The following is a 21,594-nucleotide window of genomic DNA, read 5'->3' on the forward strand; positions in this document are numbered from 1 at the left end:
TATAAATAGGGTAAGTGCAAGCAGGTTTTTTCTACTGAGGTTGGCTGACACAAGAACTAGAGCTCATGAGTTAAGGGTGAAAGGTGAAATGTTTAAGGAGACAATGAGGAGGACCTTCTTCACTCAGAGGGTGGTGAGAGTGTGGAACAAGCCGTCAGCAGAATGGTAGGCGCAGGTTTGATTGCAACTTTTAAGAGAAATTTTGAAACATGGACTAGAAGGGTATGGAGGGCTAAGGTCTGGGTGTAGGTCAGTGGGACTAGGCAGCATGGACTAGATGGTCCAAAGAGTTTGTTTCTGTGCTATAGTGTCCTATGACTCTATGACCAAAATTGCACAGTCTGATCTCACCATCCTGTTGTACAGCTGGAACATGATATCCCAACTCTTGTACTTAGTGCTCTGAACAATGAGAGCAAGTGTGCCAGATGTCTTCATTCACTACCCTGTCTATCCATGTCCCCACTTTCAGGGAACAATGTACCAGGGTCCATTTTTCTACAACAATTTCCAGAGCCCAACCATTTACCATGCAAGTCTTGTCCATGTTTAACTTACCAAAATGCAACACCTCACACTTACCTGAGGTTATTCCATCTCCCATTCTCTTGTCCACTTCCAAAGTTGGTCAAAATCCACTTGTAAACTTAAATATCCCCCTTTGCTGCCCACTTCCCCACCAGTTCTGGTGTAATCTGCAAATTTACTTATCATATTAACAACACTGTCAGACAGTTTCATAATATAAATGACAAGCAACACTGGACCCAGCGCTGACCTCTTGCTACACCACTGGTCACAGTCCTCCAATCTGGAAATCAACTCTTTGCCTCATTCCACCAAGCCAATTTTGTATTCAGTGGCTCTAGATCACCCTAATGGGCAGGGCCTTGTCAGAGTTCCTGCTAAGCCCATGTGGACCACACTGTCCTTGTCAATCCTCTTGGTCTTTCTTTAAAAGAAACTCAATTAAGTTTGTGAAACATGATTTCCATTCACGCAAAGCCATGCACACAGTCAGTCCTTGCCTTTCCTGAAGAAGGGTCGTGGCCTGAAATGCCAACTGTCATTTCCATAGATGCTGCCTGACCTGCTGAGTTCTTTCAGCAATTTGTGTGTGTTGCCTTGCCTTGCCTTGCCTTGGTAGATGCCTTTCTTCAGTAACTTTCCCACCACTGATGCTAGATTTACTGGCCTGCAGTTCCCTGACTTGGTCTTGCGGTTTTCTTGAATAAATGCACCACATTAGTCAACCTCCAGTCTTGTGGTACTTCATCTATGACTAATGAAGATGAAAATATTTCTGCCGAGGATCCTGTAATATTTTCCCTATCCCCAAAGACCACCACCCCCACACACACACAATGCTCTGGAAAACACTTGACTGAAGTCCTGGGGATTTGTACATGTTAATATGCTTTAAGACTGCCACACTTCCTCTTTTGTAATACAGATACTGCTCTAATACATCAGTATTTATACCCCTTAAATCTTTAGTTTCTAAGACCATCTCCACAGCAAACAGAGATGAGAAATATTAATTTAAGATCACACCCATTCCCTGGGGCTCACATATGAGATGAACACATTGATACTTAGAGCGAGCTATTTTCTCCCTAATCTTCATATGCTTATGGAATCTCTTGGGATTCTCTTTTACATTATTAACCAGTTATTTCCTCTCCTGTTTTTGCCTTCCAGATTTCCCTGGTCCTCCAGGGTTTCCTCCTGCTCCCAAGTAAAAATATCAGAAACCTGACCTTATTTTGGATCTGCTGTCCTTCAGATCCAAATCTGGCTCAACTTGTGAGCCAGGACTTTGACCCCAGTTTTGCTTAGACTTTGGATTGTGCTGCATACAAATTCTTTCTCCAGCACAGCATATCACTGAACATCACAGAAGCAATTAGCAATTGACTTTAAGAAGTCTTGAAGCAGGAGTTAGTTGTCCAATTGTGAACATTTACAGCAAGCCCTCGCTAACAAAGGAACTGGTGCTTGGTGCAACAGAATTCTGCAAAGGGCCTTGCTTAAAGGAAATCTATCTCTTCCACCCCCACCCCCACCCCCGTCCCCCATTAAGTTATAGAAGATTGCTATTAGTTACTAAGCATCGTGGTTTGCTTCCACCGATAACTTAATAATCTTGCTGTATTTATAATCAATCATAAACTTTGTAGGAGAGGCAAACATATTTGTTATGTTACACAGATCAGAGCCAATAAGAAAATTAATTGAATCAATAAAACTGCCGACTGCATACTGGTATTTACCAACCTTGAAATACAATGTGAAAGAAGCCATTCATATCGCTGTGAAGGCTCCTTTGTCTACGCCCCGTGTGATAGTTGACTTTTCCTGATTGATAATAATAGATTATAAAGCCCTTTGAGTAGTGGTGGAAGCAGGTTCAGATATGGTGTGCTTGAACAAAAATAAATGCACCTGCATTTCTTGCCAAGCTGTACTTGCTTTCCCTAACGAATCTGAAATCCTTATCTCTACCCTTGTGTACAAGTGCTAGCTCAATTATTGCATCTCACCCATTTTTCATGTGCTAAAGCGTAATTTCTTTAAAGTAAGTGCCTTACTGGGTTTCCCTCAAAAATATTGCAAAATCAATTCAAAAAGACGTTGGATTTGCACAGGCGAGGAAATGCTAAAATAGAACCTGAGTAACTCTCTCATGATCTCTCAGAGTTGCACTGCAGTGTGTGAATGGTGCTATCCCTTAATGACATATTCCCTTTGGCAGTCAGACACCAATTACACACACTATGGCTGCAATGGAGAGACAGGCTCATGGAAGGAGATCCTGGGTTTACTGAAAGGGATGTATAAGATCTACTGAGTGAAATGTAAGTCATGTGGAAAGGTGGGGAGATGAGGTTGGAGCTCCAGCAGATGCATTTGGCATTAGGTGATCACAGGAATGAGTATCCCAGGATCACAGAACAGTGTTGGAAGACATTTCTTGATCTTTCAAGATATGTCAACATGAAATGCATATGATTCAAATATTGACCCTGCTCCACACATACACAGACAAAGGCACGGGAACAAGTTATATATATGTCCTCCCCGTGGAACGTGTGGGTTCCCTCCCACAGTCTAAAGGTTAAATACGCTAATTTAATACGCTAATTGGTCATGGTAAATTGTCCCGTGACTAGGCTACAGTTAAATTGGGAATTGCTGGTCGCGCAGCTCGAAGGGTTGAAAGGGCTTTTCTAAGCTGTATCTCTAAAATAAAATAACAATATAAAATATATAAAATAAACAAATATATACGTACACACATGAACATATGCATGCATAAAAATTAACAAAAACATTCACGAGAGCACCAACACATCCATATATACTTACAGAGACACACTCACACAAATATATGAACACAGAAACACACATATCAGTAATCATTAATAACTGTTGCTCCATCAACATTCTTCACACACCTGAACTTTCTTACACTACCCCTTAGCTTCACCCTTCTATCAATACTCCACTCCCTTTACCCCAACACAGAGGGTTAAGCTTCTAAAGCAGGGGTTCCCAAGCTGGGGTCCACGGACCCCTTGCTTAATTGTATTGGTCCACGGCATTAAAAGGTTCAGAACCCCAAGTCTAAAGGAAAGATACTAAAAAAGTCACCCAGTTCCTTCACATCCATGAATTAGGCTAAGATAAGTGGGAGGTGGTCCCTCATAAGTATGTGCTTCACAGCACTGGAAGAGCCTATCCTCTTCATAGGCATAGGGGCCGCTTCAGGAGGAGAGACTGCGAGTTTGGTCACTAATGTTTCATCATGATGCCTGCATCTCCCTTGATCTGTCTTTGTGAGCAGATGTTCATTACTACGCGGTATAGGATCACATCAGTGAGGAATGGTGTCAGGTTTGTCCCATGCTGTGTGCCGTACTTGGCAGTGGGCACCAAGACTAAGGACGTGGGTTTGAGGACAATGTTGGTATGAAGGAGGATAGGGTGTTCTCTGTCCTAATTGTGATTCAGTGAACCTTACCTCAAAGAACACATATACCATAAATATTGATTGAGGAAAGGCTCAGCTGTGATGCCCCTGGGGTCAAATAATCTGACAAGATCCATTGCCTGGCTCGATACAACAGTAACAGACCAGAGAGTTGATGATATGCGTGGGACTGAACCCTAGTATCAGAGAACGCTTTTGGGTCAGGAGGAGAAAAAAATAATAAACAGGAAAAAAGAAAATGACATGGTCAAGACCAGTTTTAATATCTAGAAGGAATTAAACCATTCCAATATTTAAACAGAGCAGGAGGATGTTGAGCTGAAGCAGAAACATCACAAAAGGGTTTTGAAGCAGATTTTCAGGAGCACAGGAAGCCAATGTGAAATCTTTACAGCAGGGGCTCCCAACCAAGGGTCCGCAGACCCCTAGGTTAATGGTAGGGGGTCCATGACATAAGAAAAGTTGGGGATCCCTGCTATAGAAGATAAATGGTGGTGGTGTGGATTTGACATAGCTTGTAGTAGGTGGAGGCAAAACCAAGCCTTGCCGTAATGAAGATGTGACTACAACAGAAAGAATTTGCATGTGCATAGTGCCTTTAACATAGGTCAATATTGAAAGGCACTTAACAAAGGGGGAAAAGGAGCAGACTTTCCAAGCCTTTGTGGGAGGGTTAGTAGGGGTGATTAAAAGTTTAATTAGGAAGGTGAGTCTTCAAAAGGTTTTTTAAAGGCAAGAAGGAGGTAAAAGGCTGAGAGGTTAACAAAAGGATTTTGAAAGTTGAGGGGATTTTGGGAAGAATATAGACTGTGTTACAATGGTTAAAAAAAGCCCTCCTCATGTTAAAATTATTATATTGGGCTCAGAATCTGCAGGGCCAGGTTTACAATGACAATGCTATGTGAAGGGTAGCTACTCCTGCCTAACTGACATAAATCATGTATTTTCAATGAGGAGCATTTTGCAATGACATTACTGTTGGTAATTCTGTTCAAACCCAACCTCCCTTTGACAAAGTGTTTTTTTCACCCTTCTTCTCTTTAGCTGCTACAAACAACATTTATGACAGGTTTACTCTCACACACGGAATACATTGACTGAACGGTTTTCTCCTTCTCAATTTGGACTGAATCCCTTCCAGATTCCCACCCACCGGGTGGTAGACGGCAGGCTGCTCAAGCTGATGTAGCTCCCTGTAATACTCAGCCCTCTCTCCTAATCTGATAGTGGCGACAATGATCATCATCATCCCCCTTTCCTTTGGGTTGAAGAAAGGTACAGCAGGGAAACAAGCCTTTCAGCCCATTGAGTCTGCACTATCACCCACCCATACACACTAATCCATCACTAATGTAATTCTATTCTCCCATTATTACACCCTTCCCCTGCAGATTCTATCACTTGGGGCCACTTTACAGTGGCCAATTAACCTACCATTCTGCATATCCTTCTCATCTTACATCCTGCTCCTCCAGCTCTGAATAATGAGGTTTCAGTGGGAGGGGGTCGTTGAAACAGACAGACCTCTCCCCATATTCTGCAAAAACAAAACAGAAGGCATTTAAATAAAAACACAAAATGCTGGCAGAACTCAGCAGGCCAGACAAACCGGGTTTCGGCCCGAAACGTCGTCACTACCTCCTCCCATAGATGCTGACTGGCCTGCTGAGTTCTGCCAGCATTTTGTGCTTTTATTTATTTCCAGCATCTGCAGATTCACTCGTGTTGCCACAGAAGGCATTTACTTGTGTTTTTATTCACACTATGAAAGCAGGCCATGCAGCCCATCATGTCAATGCAAGCTCACAGTGCAACCCAATTCTCCAACTAGATTTACCAGTGTCACGTTCCCCGCACGTTCCTAACAATTTTACTGTCTACCAATACTGGGGAAAGTTTGCACCGACCACTAAAGTGGCACATTTTTTGGGATGTGGGATGATACCAAAGTACCCCAAAGAAATCCTCTCGGTCACAGAGCGAATGTGCAAACTCTGCACAGAAAGTGCCAGAGGTCAGCACTGAACCCATGTCTGAAGCACTTATACTGAGACCATGGTGCTGTTCCTAAATTGCAATAATATTGTTGCAGTAGCACAGCTGGCAACAATGATGAATTGATAATTATGACAATGGGCTAGTGAGCACGTCTGTCAGAATTTATGCAGCCTCCGCTTGAGAACTATAATGGCTTCCATAGGTTCTCTGCTCAGGAGGAAGAGGAAGGTGTCCACGGTGTGGCAGGGTGCCACTCTCATGATGCAGGTGGTCTTCCTTTTATTTATTCCCATTTCAACTTAATAGGATGAAATGACGAACAACCTTTTCATTATTTTAATAGGGAGATTGATTGCTACAAAGGATTTGGAAGGTTTAAAGTGCCAAGGATGGTGTGAGACTTGGGTGCTCTTTTAGGAGATAATGGACGCAGAGTGTGAATGCAACTCCAGTTTCTGTGTACCTCACAGACTATTTTTAAGAAAGGAGACCAGTTAGACTTTATTAACTGCAGAGGGGAGTCCTGGTGCCTGCCACGGATAAGGTTATTGCCACCTTCTCTCAGTGACTCCTAAATCACAGTATCCATCTGGTTTAGATTCTTTGGGCATATCATCACCACATGGCAGGAAGTAATAGCATTCACTCCACGTGACCTTGATATCAATCTTACTAAATCTTTTGACTTAAAATTGAAAGTTCAAAGTTCTAAGTAAATTTATCAAAGTGCATATATGTCACCATATACTACACTGAGATTTGTTTTCTTGAGAGCAGTCACAGTAGAGTAGAACAAAGAAATTGTTCAAGTTCAAGTTTAATTGTCATTGGAGCATACAATGGAATACAGCCACATGAAACAGTGCTCCTCTGGGATCAAGGTGAAATACACATTACCAACTCTCACACATTACACACAGAACATTTAATACATATAATTAAGATGCAGAAAACATACAGTTACAAAAATATAACTAATAATAATATAGACCAAGTCCCTGAGTGCCAAGGGCTGTATATTGCTGGTGCATCAATGTTCTTCTGGACTTCCCAAAATCCAACCCTATGTTCCATCGGAAGAGGTGGAAGCTGGTAAGGCCATCCAACCAGGCTCTGGTGCATAGGTCAATCTCTTGTACAGCGGATACAATGGATAACAGAAACATTGATGAACTCCAACCACACCATTGACTTTGGACCATAGAGGTGGGAGGTCATCAATGGCCTATGCTCCACTAGGAGATAAGGGTCCAAGAAGAAGAAGAAGAATGTTGTCCTGGAGCTCCACTTCTGCAAGAATAAGCCATAGCAGTAACTCATTTTGCGCAAGTACAGCTGCAGATGAACACAATCCAGCTTGTCTTTCCTGGAACGAACACTGGAGGGCAGCACCAATGGAGGGACCAGCCCCAACCCAGTCCAGAATACAGTGGCACACAGCCAGTTGTGATGTCTTCTCAACAGCAACCGCAACAGACGATCTCGAGGCATGAGGTAACAACCAAGGCAACGCAGCTCCCCCAGTGTCGGTCTCACCAATGAATTAGTGAATCAGACTTGCACTATTCTGCATTAACAATGACCAGCAGGGTTTTTCAATCACAAGAAAAACATCCAAGCCATTCATTTCCAAGATTTGTTGGATTATGCTTCGTGTGTAGGTGAAGTGGTCTGCAACATGACGTGCAACAAGTCCAGCTCCATCGCTATTCAGCAGCTTGCTACTGGGGTAGAACTGATGTTCCTAAAGTCAAAGTACATTTATTATCAAAGTATGTATGCAGTATACAACCCTGAGATTCCTCTTCCCACAGACAGCCTCAAAACATAGAAAATTCTGGAACCTGTTTCAAGAAGAACATCAAACCCCCAACGTGCAAAACAAATAGAACAAATCACACAAATGGCAAAGAGAAATTAGCTAAAAGCACAGAGTACAAAACACCGAATCACAAAGACGTAAGAAGGGTCCAGGCATATTCAGTTCAATCCAGCACTGCATCTCTTGCTATCAGCAGGCCGCAGTGCTAGTCCACTCCGATCAAAATTGCATAAAACAGCAACTAAAAAAAGGAGTGACCAGAAACCAGAAAAACATCACAACGAAAACTACAGTGTCCAAACCTCAAACTATGTTGATTAAACCTTGCCCAAGACCCATGGACTCTGGCACCTTCCTCTGGGAACAGCGAACAAGAGGAAGAGAGAGAGAGACTGTTTACTCGCATGCAGATGGCACTGAACACCCTCCTACCTTCTGCTCTTGTCCTTGTTGGTTTTAATGTTCCTCAACAGGGTGGGATCAGTGAGAAATGGAGTCAATCATGGGCTCGCGGCCTGGCTCCAGGCCACATGCTTCACCTGAAATCTCTCCGAACTCCCTTGGAAACAGCAAAGCATTAATCAGTCCAAAAGCAAATGACCCAACTGTAGATCACAGTCCCTAACTGTAGCAGAACCACATTTGGAAGAAAATGATGAAGTAAACAAAGTGAAAGAAGAAGTTTCATGAACCATCTGAAGGATTGGTCGTAATGTTCACTGGTGCCATCTTCCTCCACCTTCTTCTTCTGTCTTAATATCCAGTGGTGTCTTGCGATTGTAAAAAAGACATAAAGGACGAACAATTGCACCTTTGTTTGGATGCAAAGAGGTTGTTGTATCCAAGTCATCTTACCAGAAACCTTGTCAGTCTTTGTTTGAGTGCAGTTTCTCATTGATTATATTACACCCAAGTAAGGACTGACAAAGACATCCCCTCAAATTCCACTATACACAAAAATTAATCTGCATCTTAACGTATGCTTTATAATGACAGAGATGCAATTATCCTAACTAATGGATATCTTAACTACAGGGCCAGTTTCGATGAAGATTGTTGTCAAACAAGGCTCCATTTTTGCTTCAACACTTTTTCCAGTCTTCCTTCTGCAATGCTACACTTCACTTCCAGCAATCTTCAGAATTCTTGGCAAACTGTGAAACCTAAAGCCATATCCCTGAACCAAGGTTATCCAACGATCAGTAGTTGAGCTGTAGTAAGTAGATGCTGCCTGTCTTTGCATGTGCTTCGAGACTGAATCCCAATGTATTCACTGATGCATGTACGTAGATTGACATTACATACGAAGTCCTCTACCAACCTGCCCTCTGATAACAAAGGTTTATGGCAAGACCTTAACATAGGTTTTTACCAATCTTCAGGAACTATCATTGATGAAGGTAGACATTGATAATAAAATCCACTACTGTCAATTCAATAAGGCTTTGGCTAACTGAGGAAAGAGGTGTTTGAAGATCAAGACCTCCAATTAGAAATAAAACTCATGGTCTACCAGGCAGCATTGATGTCTGCCTTCCTAAATACTTATGAGATCTGCACAATCTACAGCAAGCGATTCAAGGCACTAGGAATATACCAACCAATGGTGGCATAATGGTTAGCACAACACTAGCAGTACAGACAACCCGGGTTCAATTCCCACCTCAGTCTGTAAGGAGTTTGTATGTTTTCCCCATCCCCATGACCACATGCTCCGGTTTCCTCCCACAATCCAAAGACGTACCGTTTGGTAGGTTAGTTGGTCATTGTAAGATGTCCCGTGATAAGCTAAGGTTAAATCGGGGGATTGCTAGGTAGCACAGCTCGAAGGGCCAGAAGGGCCTATTCCACGTTGCATCTTAATTAATTAATAATTCACTAGAACAGAAGTGAATGAAGGTAATTACCCTCTCTCAGGTTAACATGCCCGCCATTGATGCCCTAATTACACTTTGTTGATTCCCCTAAGCAGGACATGCCATTAGTCTGCCCAACACCAAGCTTCAGAGCAGATTGGCAGAAAATTGTCAATCAGAAAGAGAAAACAATTCAAGGCTGTGCACAAAGAGAAAATACAACACTTCCACTAGCTGTTGGAAATGCTGGGCAAAACCTCTTCACGTGCAGAAGCCATATTGCATTAAGAACCCTGAGGCCAAGCACTGGGAAAACAGAATGCCTGCTGAAATGGGAGGATGAGTGTACTATCTCAGAAGCTACCCCATTAGATATCTTCAGATGGGAGAGTCTGCAGTTCTCACACTTCCTCATCAGTCACCCCAGGACCTACAAAACCAGAATGGAAGTGAATCAACCTCACACTGGCGGGACTCTTCAGCTCACCATCTTCCTTATTATGACCTTGCACTTTATTCTTGTCCATGCACTGCACTTTCTCGGCAGCTGGTGCACTTTATTCTGCATTGTTGTTGTTTTATCTGACCCTATCTCAAGGCAATGTGTAATGATTTGATCTGTATGGACAGTATGCACGACAAGCTTTCCTCTATATCTTGGTACGTGTGACAATAATAAACCAATTCTAATAGGAAGGCATCACAGCTGGGGGGGGGGGGAGGGGACATGCATGCATGTGCATTAATGTATCTCCTGAAATGGAGTGAAGTCATTTCATTGGTGACTAATTCACTTCCAGAGGTTTCAAGGAAGTTCTTGAAACTCCTTACAATACCATTCTACTCCTTTCTTGGAGTGGCACCTCCAACCAGTCTCTTCTGTGCTGCTGCTGATGGTTTCCCTGAATACTTTCCTGCTCTTCCCCTCCACCCAGTATACAGGAAATCCCTCCAGCATATCCCTCCATCTTTGTGAATCAGGAAGTATCTAACTGTGCCTGACATGCTTTGAGTATTCCATGGTAACAGCCATGTAAGCTGCTGCTATCTCACTGCCAAGAGAGGAGTATCTATAATGGCTGATATTCTTATCTGTTGGCAGCTGTGATTAACTCTATGTGGTTCCATTTTAACATTTTCGCTACATATAAGTCACTTCAACGCAAAAATATTTTTGATTCATTTTATTTTGCTGGTGATCTGATTTGACACTAGCATTAAATGGCTTATTGCTCCAGAAATAGGTGATGTACAATTTTTACGTTTACATCTCCATCCAACAAAATACACACAAGGTCAGATAAAGCTTATTGACTCCTGTCAAAATATAAAGTTAAGTTTACACCAAAGAGGAAAGCATCAAAAGATAAATGCAACTGTAAAATAATATCAGTTTAAGGGCATCAAGGGGAGGGAACTACAAAAGGATCACCACCAAGATCGGTGCCATGTACTCAGTAGGGCACTGTGGATTTTCCTGTTGTTCCTGGTCAGCTGTCAGTGTTGTGTGTTCTGCTGACACTGCTCTCAGTGTGATTATTAGACTCCAGACAAACCTTTCTGCCAAGCTGGGTGGTACTGTGCAGATGTAATGTGTGACTGAACCTGTTCAGCAACAAACTGTGATCTATTGTCACTGACTAAGTGTTCTGGAACACCAGTCCTTGTGAGGAGGGTTCTCAACCCATCAACAATGCGCAGGGTTGTAGTGGAGGTGATTGGCAACACTTTGGGCCACTTTGTAGCTGATTCCACTAAATTTGTGCCCATGAAGGGGCTGGCAAAATCCATATGAAACCCCTGCCAGGGCAATGCAGGCCATGGAGAGGCTCTGCTCTTGGAATCTTCTCGACGTGTTGGCATCCTGAACAGTTCATAACAATAAGACCATAAGACCATACAATATAGGAGCAGAAGTAGGTCTTTCCACCAATCGAGTCTGCTCCACCATTCAATCATGGGCTGATCCAATTCTTCCAGTCATCCCAACTCCCCTGCCTTCTCCCCATACCCTTTGATGCCCTGGCTAATCAAGAATCTATCTATCTCTGCCTTAAATACACCCAATGACTTGGCCTCCACAGCCTCCTCCTGTGAAATAAGGTATTGCAGTGTTCATGATCCAAGTTATTTCGAACCACCACAAAGACCATTGCTGCCTGGGTTGAGAATAGTGGGTGTATGTTTATTGCATTTAAAGGAACATGGCTTCAGTAATCCCTGATATTGATAATATAGCAACTAATTAACTGCAGAAGATTGGTGTTGAAATCACAAACTAGCGTATGAAGAAAAATTCAAGATGGTATCCAAGTATCCCCTAGTGCAGGCAGTACCCTCTTGCAAGTATTCCACACATATAAATGGCAATCTTCATTCAGTCATCAAAACTCAAGGCTCTAGCTTGATGTATTAAACAAAGCTCAATGGAGCACCTCCAATTATTACAATAACCTATCACATTGTGGACATCTTGTTCTGAGTTAGCTTCTTTGCAACCAATATCACAGTGCAATCAGACTTCAATGCAAATATGTCAGACTCTAACAACCCAATATGGTAAACTTAATTGTGTTTGCAGTTGGTGATGAGGCAGATTAAAGCCAATGCACTTTTCACACGGGGAAGGCATGTGTAGATGTTTGGGTTATGGGTGGGGATGAAAGAATGGTAAACTTAGAGAATGGATTGAGAATCAAAACATGCCCATTTGGCTGTAGTTTTACATCTGAATTCTTAAATAAATACAAAACATGCAATGAAGTTAGGACTGCTCCTCAAACTGACTGTCACTGGAGAGAGAGGAGAAACCCTCCCAACGGTTGCCTGGCCTTGAGAGATCCTTTTATTGGTTTATAACTATTGACACAAGAAAAACTGCTGAGATTACCTGAAGTTAACCATTACTGTTCATTGCATGCAAAGCACGTGTCATATTAAATTGGTGATTTAAGACACATTGCAACACATTTACTCATTCTCCATCTTTACCTAATTTTATTTGAAAGAATTTATCCGACACTTTATGAAACTGTTCAATTTGAGGCTTTTCTTTCCATATTCTTCCACCAACTATCTCTACACGAGGATCAAATATACTGTACTGTTTCATTGGATTAATAGCTGTTTGACTCCTTGCCCATTTGGATATTCTATCATTTTGTATCTATGTGATAGTAGCAGAATGTTACTCCAGCAAGAGAAGTATACCACTTCAGAAAAACTTTGTCGTATTCTCAGGGAGCATCTTTAGTGAGAAAACAAAATTAATATCTGATGACCTTGTTTCAGAAAACACTTAACTTTCCACCAGGTTAATTTTGCATCTCAGCCCTTTCATTGTCATTGCAGACATGCTGGGACCTGCTGCTTGAGATAAACTAACAAAATAAAATTTAGGATTTGGAATTATCCTTGTCTCTAAGGGAAGAACATTGATTGCTCTAATTTCTGTTAATGCCCCTCCTCCCCTTCTTACTCCATCCCTTATTTCTTTATTTATTATCCCCCCCTTTTTTCTCTCTTTTTTCTCTCTCTGCCCTTCTCACAATCACTCCTTGCCTACTCTCCATCTCCCTCAGGTGTTCCCCTCCCCTTTTCTTTCTCCCTAGGCCTCCCATCGCTTCTCCAGCTGAGTATCCCTTTTGCCAATCGACTTTCGAGCTCTTGGCTTCATACCTCCCCTTCCTGTCTTCTCCTATCATTTCAGATCTCCCCCTCCCTCTCACACTTTCAAATCTCTTACTATCTTTTCTTTCAGTTAGTCCTGACAAAGGGTCTCGGCCTGAAACGTCGACTGTGCTTCTTCCTGTAGATGCTGCCTGGCCTGTCGTGTTCCACCAGCATTTTGTGTGTGTTGCTTGAATTTCCAGCGTCTGCAGATTTCCTCGTGAAGGGATGAAGATTCCTGTTTGTGTACATTACTGCCACAAGTATTGTGTTATAAGGGATCTTGCTGCTTTGTCCCCAACTATTCCTTCTTCTAATTATGAGAGACACTACAAACAAAGCCATTGTTGTGAATTTGGCAAATACAGAATCCAACATATTAGTACATTTTTAAATGCCATACAGACAGAGAATTAGCTGATACAATAGATAATGCTTGGTCTGCTCTATACAGTGGCGTGCAAAAGTTTGGGCACCCCTGGTCAAAATTTCTGTTACTGTGAATAGCTAAGTGAGTAAAAGATGAACTGATCTCCAAAAGTCATAAAGTTCAAGATGAAACATTCTTTTCAACATTTTAAGCAAGATTGGTGTATTATTTTTGTTTTGTTGGCACATGGCCAAGTGGTTAAGGCGTTGGTCTAATGATCTGAAGGTCACTAGTTTGAGCCTCAGCTAAGGCAGCATGTCGTGTCCTTGAGCAAGGCACTTAACCACACGTTGCTCTGCGATGACACCAGTGCCAAGCTGTATCAGCCCTTGCCCTTCCCTTGGACAATATCGGTGGCATGGAGAGGGGAGACTTGCAGCATGGGCAACTGCCGGTCTCCCACACAAACCTGACAAGGCCTGCGCACTGAAAACTTTCCAAGGCACAAATCCATGGTCTCCTGAAACTAACGGATGCCTATAAAATTTTAGAGTGAAAAAAAAGGAAAGGAGCACCATGCAAAAGTTTGGACACCACAAGAGATTTGAGCTCTCAGATAACTTTTACCAAGGTCTCAGACCTTAATTAGCTTGTTAGGGCTATGGCTTGTTCACAGTCATCGTTAGGAAAGGCCAGGTGATGCAAATTTCAAAGCTTTATAAACACCCTGACTCCTCAAACCTTGTCCCAACAATCAGCAGTCATGGGGTCCTCTAAGCAGCTGCCTCGCATTCTGAAAATTAAAATAAATGATGACCACAAAGCAGGAGAAGGCTATAAGAAGATAGCAAAGCGTTTTCAGGTAGCCGTTTCCTCAGCTTGTAATGTAATTAAGAAATGGCAGTTAACAGGAACAGTGAAGGTCAAGTTGAGGTCTTGAAGACAAAAAAAACTTTCAGAGAGAACTGCTCATAAGATTGCTAGAAAGGCAAATCAAAACCCCCACTTGACTACAAAAGACCTCCAGGAAGATTTAACAAACTCTGGAGTGGTGGTGCTCTGTTCTACTGTGCAGCGACACCTGCACAAATATGACCTTCATGGAACAGTTATCAGAAGAAAACCATTCCTGCGACCTCACCACAAAATTCAATGTCAGAAGTTTGCAAAGGAGCCTGCTGCATTTTGGAAACAAGTCTTGTGGACTGATGGTTATAATAGAACTTTTTGGCCGTAATGAGCAAAGGGATGTTTGGAGAAAAAAGGGTGCAGAATTTCATGAAAAGAACACCTCTCCAACTGTTAAGCACGGGGGTGGATTGATCATGCTTTGGGCTTGTGTTGCAGCCAGTGGCATGGGGAACATTTCACTGGTAGAGGGAAGAATGAATTCAATTAAATATACCAGCAAACCCTGGAAGCAAACATCACACCGTCTGTAAAAAAGCTGAAGATGAAAAGAGGATGGATTCAACAACAGGATAATGATCCTATACACAACTCAAAATCTACAATGGACTACCTCAAGAGGCGCAAGCTGAAGGTTTTGCCATGGCCCTCACAGTCCCCCAACCTAAACATCATCGAAAATCTGTGGATAGACCTCAAAAAAATAGATCATTCTTGTTTCAATAATGGAACATTGGCAATAGGTGAAGAAAGGAGTTAGTTGGCTTTATTTTATATTTTATATTCTGAATTATCTTATACTGATAGTCATAAGAGCTTTTACACGTATAATTTGTCCATCGACAGGGATATGCTTATGTGACATGTCCTCTAGCCACACACTTGGCGAGAGATAGCACTTCACGTTCCCTCTTAGCCTTTGAGGAATTGCTTTGACCACGTAATTGCTTTTTAGGAGCCATTTTTTCACAGGAATAAAGTAGCGAACGAACGAGATGCTCAATGCTCAAACAAATGCTCAAACAATGCTCAAACAATGGGTGCTGGAGAGAGAACTTCCGGGTTTTTTCGATTTGTGGTTGGTTGAATTCACACATGTGGAACTTGCAGATAAGGAGGTCTGACTGTAATAATAAATGATGTAGATATCAGACTAGACTCTGGGTATTGAGGAGTCTGATGGCTTGGGGGAAGGAATTGTTGCACAGTCTGGTCATGAGAGCCTGAATGCTTCGGTACCTTTTGCCAGATGGCAGGAGGGAGAAGAGTTTGTATGAGGGGTACGTGGGGTCCTTCACAATGCTGTTAGCTTAGTGGCTGCAGCACGTGGCATAAATGTCTGTACTGGCAGGAAGAGATACCCTGATGATCTTCTCAGCTGACCTCATTATCCGCTGCAGAGTCTTGCGATCCGAGATCGTGCAATTCCCCCGAATCAGACAGTGATGCAGCTGTTCAGGATGCTCTTGATACATCCTCTGTAGAATGTGGTGAGGATAGGGGGTGGGAGATGGACTTTTCTCAGCCTTCGCAGAAAGTAGAGACGCTGCTGGGCTTTCTTGGCTATGGAGCTGGTGTTGAGGGAACAGGTGAAATTCTCTGTCAGATGAACACCAAGAAATTTGGTGCTCTTAACGATCTCAATGGAAATCACTTTTTCTCAAGCAAATATTCAACCTTCCCAAAAGCAAGTATTCTTTTTCTCTCTAATGGACTCCCAGTATGGGTGGGTGGAAACGATTTCCATTTATACTTAAATCAATTTTTTTTGTTAAACTAGAACACCATCCCTTCATGATGAGTCCATCACCCAGAGTGAAGCTAGCAGAGGAACTAAGTGAAGGTTCTTGCTGACAATCAGCATCAAATAGATGAAGGGGAAAAGCAATCTAACTCAACATCTCGACTCTTCACCTTGTTTCCAAACATTTTCTTCCTCATATAGAAAGTGTGACATATTATACATTTTAGCAAGTTACTAAAAGTATAAGTTATTGAGATTGCAGACTTTTATACTTGTCAACATGAACCAAGGTCCCACTGCACAGAAACTTCTATCTAATTACAGTAAATCTCTAGAATTCTCTGTCTTGAGAGTTGTAGATATATTTAGGGTGATCATCATCATTACATGTTGTGTCATTTGACGAGGACAGTCATGGTCTTGACCATGATTGTTCTTGGCAAATTTGCCATTGGCTTCTTTTAGACAGTGTCTTGCTGCAAGACGGATGACCCCAGACATTATCAATACTCTTTAGAGATTGTCTATCTGTTGTCAGTGGTTATGATATGCACCAGCCGTTCAAACGATCATCCACCACCTTCTCCCATGGCTTCATGTTATATTGATCGGGAGTTGGTGGTGGGGGGGCTAAGCAGTTGCTACACCTTGTCCAAAGGTGACTTGCAGACTAGTGGGAGGAAGGAGTGTCTTGAACCTCCTTTGGTAGAGACTTACCTCCACCCTGCCACCCTATATTTAAGGGAGAGTCTCTATTTTAGAAATAGAGATGACACAGAGATGTGGCCAGTGTAGACCAGCCATGATAGTCTTGAATGGTGGGGTAGAGTTAGGGGCTGAGTGGCTTACCTTTGTTCCATTTTCTTGTGTTCTCATGTTTTGTAATGGAAGAGACCTTAAGCTGCAATATAACAAAGGCTCATTACCCCAAACGTCATGTATTGCACTAAATGCTGAGATCATTACTCTTTTTTTAGGTTGACACTGGCAAATTTGCAGAATCTACAGGAAGAAGTCAAAGCAACAGTCCACAGGCACTACTGAAGATTGCATTGTGAGGTTTCCACCATTAACATCCCCAATCTGGGCACATATAGCACCAGACCTCCCAAAAACCCCTGTACCAGCCAACTGGCAGGTATATTCAAGGACATCTTCAATCTCTCACTGCTACAGTTGGAGTTCCCACCTGCTTCTAAAGGGCAACAATGATACCAGTGCCTGGGAAGAGCAGCAAGAGCTGCCTCAACAACTATCATCCAGTTTCTGTCACATCTACAATGATGAAGTACCTTGAGAGGTTGGTCATGGCTAGAATCAACTTCTGCCTTAGCAAGGACCTGGCCTCACCACAATTTGCCTATTGCGAAAATAGGACTGACTACAGCAGATGCGATCTCATTGGCTCTCCACGCAGCCTTGGATCACGTGGACAATGCAAATGCCTATGTATGTCAGGATGCTGTTTGTTGACTATAGCTCAGCATTTAGCACCATCATTCCTAACAGTTCTGATCGAAAAGCTACAGAACCTGGACCTCTGTACCTCCCTCTGCAACTGCATTCTCAACTTCCTAACCGGAAGGCCACAATCAGTGCGGATTGGTAATAATATCTCCTCCTCACTGACAATTAACATTGGTGATCCACAGGGACGTGTGCTTTGCCCACTGGTCTACTCTTTCTATACCTATGACTTAGTCATAGCTCAAACAGCTTCTTTAAATTTGCCGATGATTTACCATCCCCAATAAGTATAATATGCATTGTTGGCTGAATTTCAGTTGGCGATGAAAGGGCGTACAGGAGCAAGATATACCAGCTAGTTGAGTACCAGCTGGAGAGTGAGCAATTGCAAGTTCTTGGGTGGCAAAATCTCTGAGGACCTCACCTGGATGCATCCATAAAGAAGGCAAGGCAGCGGCTATATTTCATTAGGAATTTGAGGAGGTTTGGTTTGTCAACCAAAACACTCAAAAACTTTTACAAATTTACCATGGAGAGTATTCTGACTGGCTGCATCACCATCTGGTATGAGTGGGGTGGAGGGGAGCTGCTGCACAAGATTAAAAGAGGTTGCAGAAACTTGTGAAGTTACTCAGCTCTATCATGGGTACGAGTCTCCATAATATCCAAGACCGCTTCAAGGAGCGGTGACTTGGGAAGGCAGCTTCCACCATTAAGGACCCCCACTATGCAGGTTGTTGTAATGTGAGTATTATTAAAAGTAAGTTAATACTAATCGGGGAGCTGTTGGTAGCAAGAGGCGGGATCCGGGGTTGGCGGGGTCTTTTTACTCCCAGTATGCATTGTATATAGTTCCTCCACCCAGGCCGCACGAGGTACCTGGAAGCCTCTGTATTGTAAATATCATTTGCCGTCCCAGATAAAGATGCTCTTTTGGCCATCAAGCTGTCGAGTGGTCTTTTTGTAAAGTAGAAGTTACCACATATTTTTGGCGACGAGGTAAACTGGTTTTGTGGACGGGTAGGCCCCGTTTTTGATCAGGAGCTGTGAGCGGGCGAGGAGCCTCGTGTTCGGATGGCTATGTTCGGCACGGTCGGTGTGTTCGACGAGCAAATCGAGGAGTGGCCGGAGTATCGAGGAAAGGTTGGGCCACTTTTTCTGTGCTAATAGAATTACTGAGGAGGCTAAGAAGCACTCTATTCTCCTGAGTGTGTGTGGGGCAAGGACGTATAAGCTGATACGGAACTTAGCTACACCGCGGAAACCGGGAGAAATTCCATACGACGAACTGGTCAAGCTCGTGGGGAACCACCACAATCCGAAGCCTTCGGTGATAGTTCAACGGTTCAAGTTTCACAGCCATGTCCGGAAGCCAGGTCAGTCTGTGGGAGATTTTGTGGCCAAGCTTCGGCAGCTATTGGAGCATTGCGATTTCGGAGCCGTGTTGGATGACATGCTCCGTGATAGATTAGCATGCGGCATTAATAATGACGCCGTGCAACGCCGCTTGTTGGGGGAAACCCCACGTTGACTTTCAAGACAGCCCTAGAGATTGCTCAAGGCATGGAGTTGGCTGCTGATAATGCCAAGGATATACAGAAAGGATATGGGGTGGGGGGGGGGGGGGGTCGCAGTCGACGGCAGTGCTCCAAGTCAGGAGGGAGACTAGTAAACAGGCAAAGCGGGGTGGAATGTTTTCGGTTTGGAGGAACACACTATGCAAATATATGTAAATTCAAAGATACTGTCTGCCATGCTTGTAGCAAAAAGGGACAAAGTGCAGGAGCATAAAGGGTAAGGTTAAGCCTGGGCAGGGGAAAGCTCAACAGACTCAGGCAGCCACACACCACCTAGGGGAAGCAGACGAGGAGGCAGCGTGTGCCTACAACATGTTTGGGGTGGAAACGGATGAGGGACCTGAACCACATTATGCCACAGTCACTGTCAGGGGAAAGGACATTAAGTTTGAGATTGATTCAGGGGCTACTGCATCAGTCATTAGTGAAGAGACATACAGGAGGACATGGGGATCCAACCTGTCTCCCATCAGACCGTCTAAGCTCCAACTCAGGACCTACACGGGGCATCCCAAACCTCATTTAGGGGTGTTATATGTGGCTATTTCAGCCGGGGGCCAGAAGGCTGAAGCCAGGCTGGTGATAGCAGGGGCAGTGGGCCCAGTCTTCTGGGTCGCGATTGGCTTCGTAAAATCCGGCTCAGCTGGCATGAATTTCAATATGCACACATGACGGAAGAGCATGAGGTGCAGCGTGCAGATGAAGTCGCCGATGGCAATGTGAGTGACAGACATAGTCCGGACACATTTGAGAGTGAGCTCGCAGCGCAGCTTGCGGCTCTTCAGTCTATTACAGGAGCAATTGAAGTTACCCCCTCGGCACTGAAAGCCAGCACGCCACTTCTAGTACGGCGAAGCAGTGACCCAGCTCTTGTACCACCTGTCCAGTTACAGCAAGGTGCATCTCAGCCTGACGATCCCGCTAACAGGAACCTGCATGTGAAGCCAATCGTAACTGTAGCAAACGGGGCACCCGCAGACCATGTAAGAACAGAGCCTCCAGGACCACCAGACAAGCAAAGCACTCTAAGTGATTTGACAAAGAAAGTAGAATTTTCTGGAGGCGGTGGCCTTCTGGGAATCCATGTGGTGCCTTTTAACTCTGCACTGAGTGGAAGATTCCTTGGCCTGAGTATTCGTGGTATTGAAGAGAACAGCCGTTCAAGAAAAGAGAACCTGCTCCAGGAGAATGAATGTATCATCAAAATCAATGACTGTGATTTAACAGACAAGACCTTTGTTCAAGAACAAGAGGTTTTCCGAAACGCGTTGTGATTTCCTGCTGTTGAACTCCAGATAGTTCCAAGTTATGACAAGGAATTCTATGAAAAATTTGCAATTGGGTCCATTCTGAGCCACGGTTCAAAAACCAAAGTTCCTTCTTCAGTGCGTTCCAAGCTAGGTGGCAAACCTGCAGATGCCGTTTATCCCAATAATGCTGAGTATAGCTTGCCACCGATTTCAAAGAAGCTCAGTAGTCCAAAACAGTTAAGGAGCAATGACCACTTAATGCATACCAGGATAGCATGTCCACCAGTGACTTTGCTAGAGGGAGAGACACTGGCAGAGGGAGCAGAGTCCCCTGAAGAGGATGGACATTCTCACATGGACACACAGACCCCTCTCGTGTCCCCAACACTAGATCCACCAAAACATCCTCACCAGCAGTGCCTGCTGGGTCACCGGGGGTAGTGTGTAGATCGCAGCGCCCTCGCAAACCTCCTGACAGACTGAATCTTTGATTGGATAGTTTCTTTTGTTGTTAGATTGAATGTTGAATTTGCCATTTTTTTTGTTTAGGTGTTTTTGTATTGGTAACCTGTTACTAATGATACCATTGTTTTTATTTCCCAGTTCTTCTATATTTGGGGAATGTTGGATTTTAAAGGGGGAGAAGTGTTGTGATGCGAGTATTATTAAAAGTAAGTTAATACTGATCGGGGAGCTGTTGGTAGTGAGAGGCAGGATACGGGGTTGGCGGGGTCTTTACTTCCGCTCTTTTCACTCCCAGCATGCATTGTATATAGTTCCTCCACCCATGCCGCATGAGGTACCTGGAAGCCTCTGTATCGTAAATATCATTTGCCGTCCCAGATAAAGATGCTCTTTTGGCCATCAAGTTGTCGAGTGGTCTTTTTGTAAAGTAGAAATTACCACACAGGTCATGCCCTCTCCACACTGTTACCATT

Source organism: Hemitrygon akajei, chromosome 6 (genome assembly GCF_048418815.1).
Source record: "Hemitrygon akajei chromosome 6, sHemAka1.3, whole genome shotgun sequence".
Classification (NCBI taxonomy): Eukaryota; Metazoa; Chordata; class Chondrichthyes; order Myliobatiformes; family Dasyatidae; genus Hemitrygon; species Hemitrygon akajei.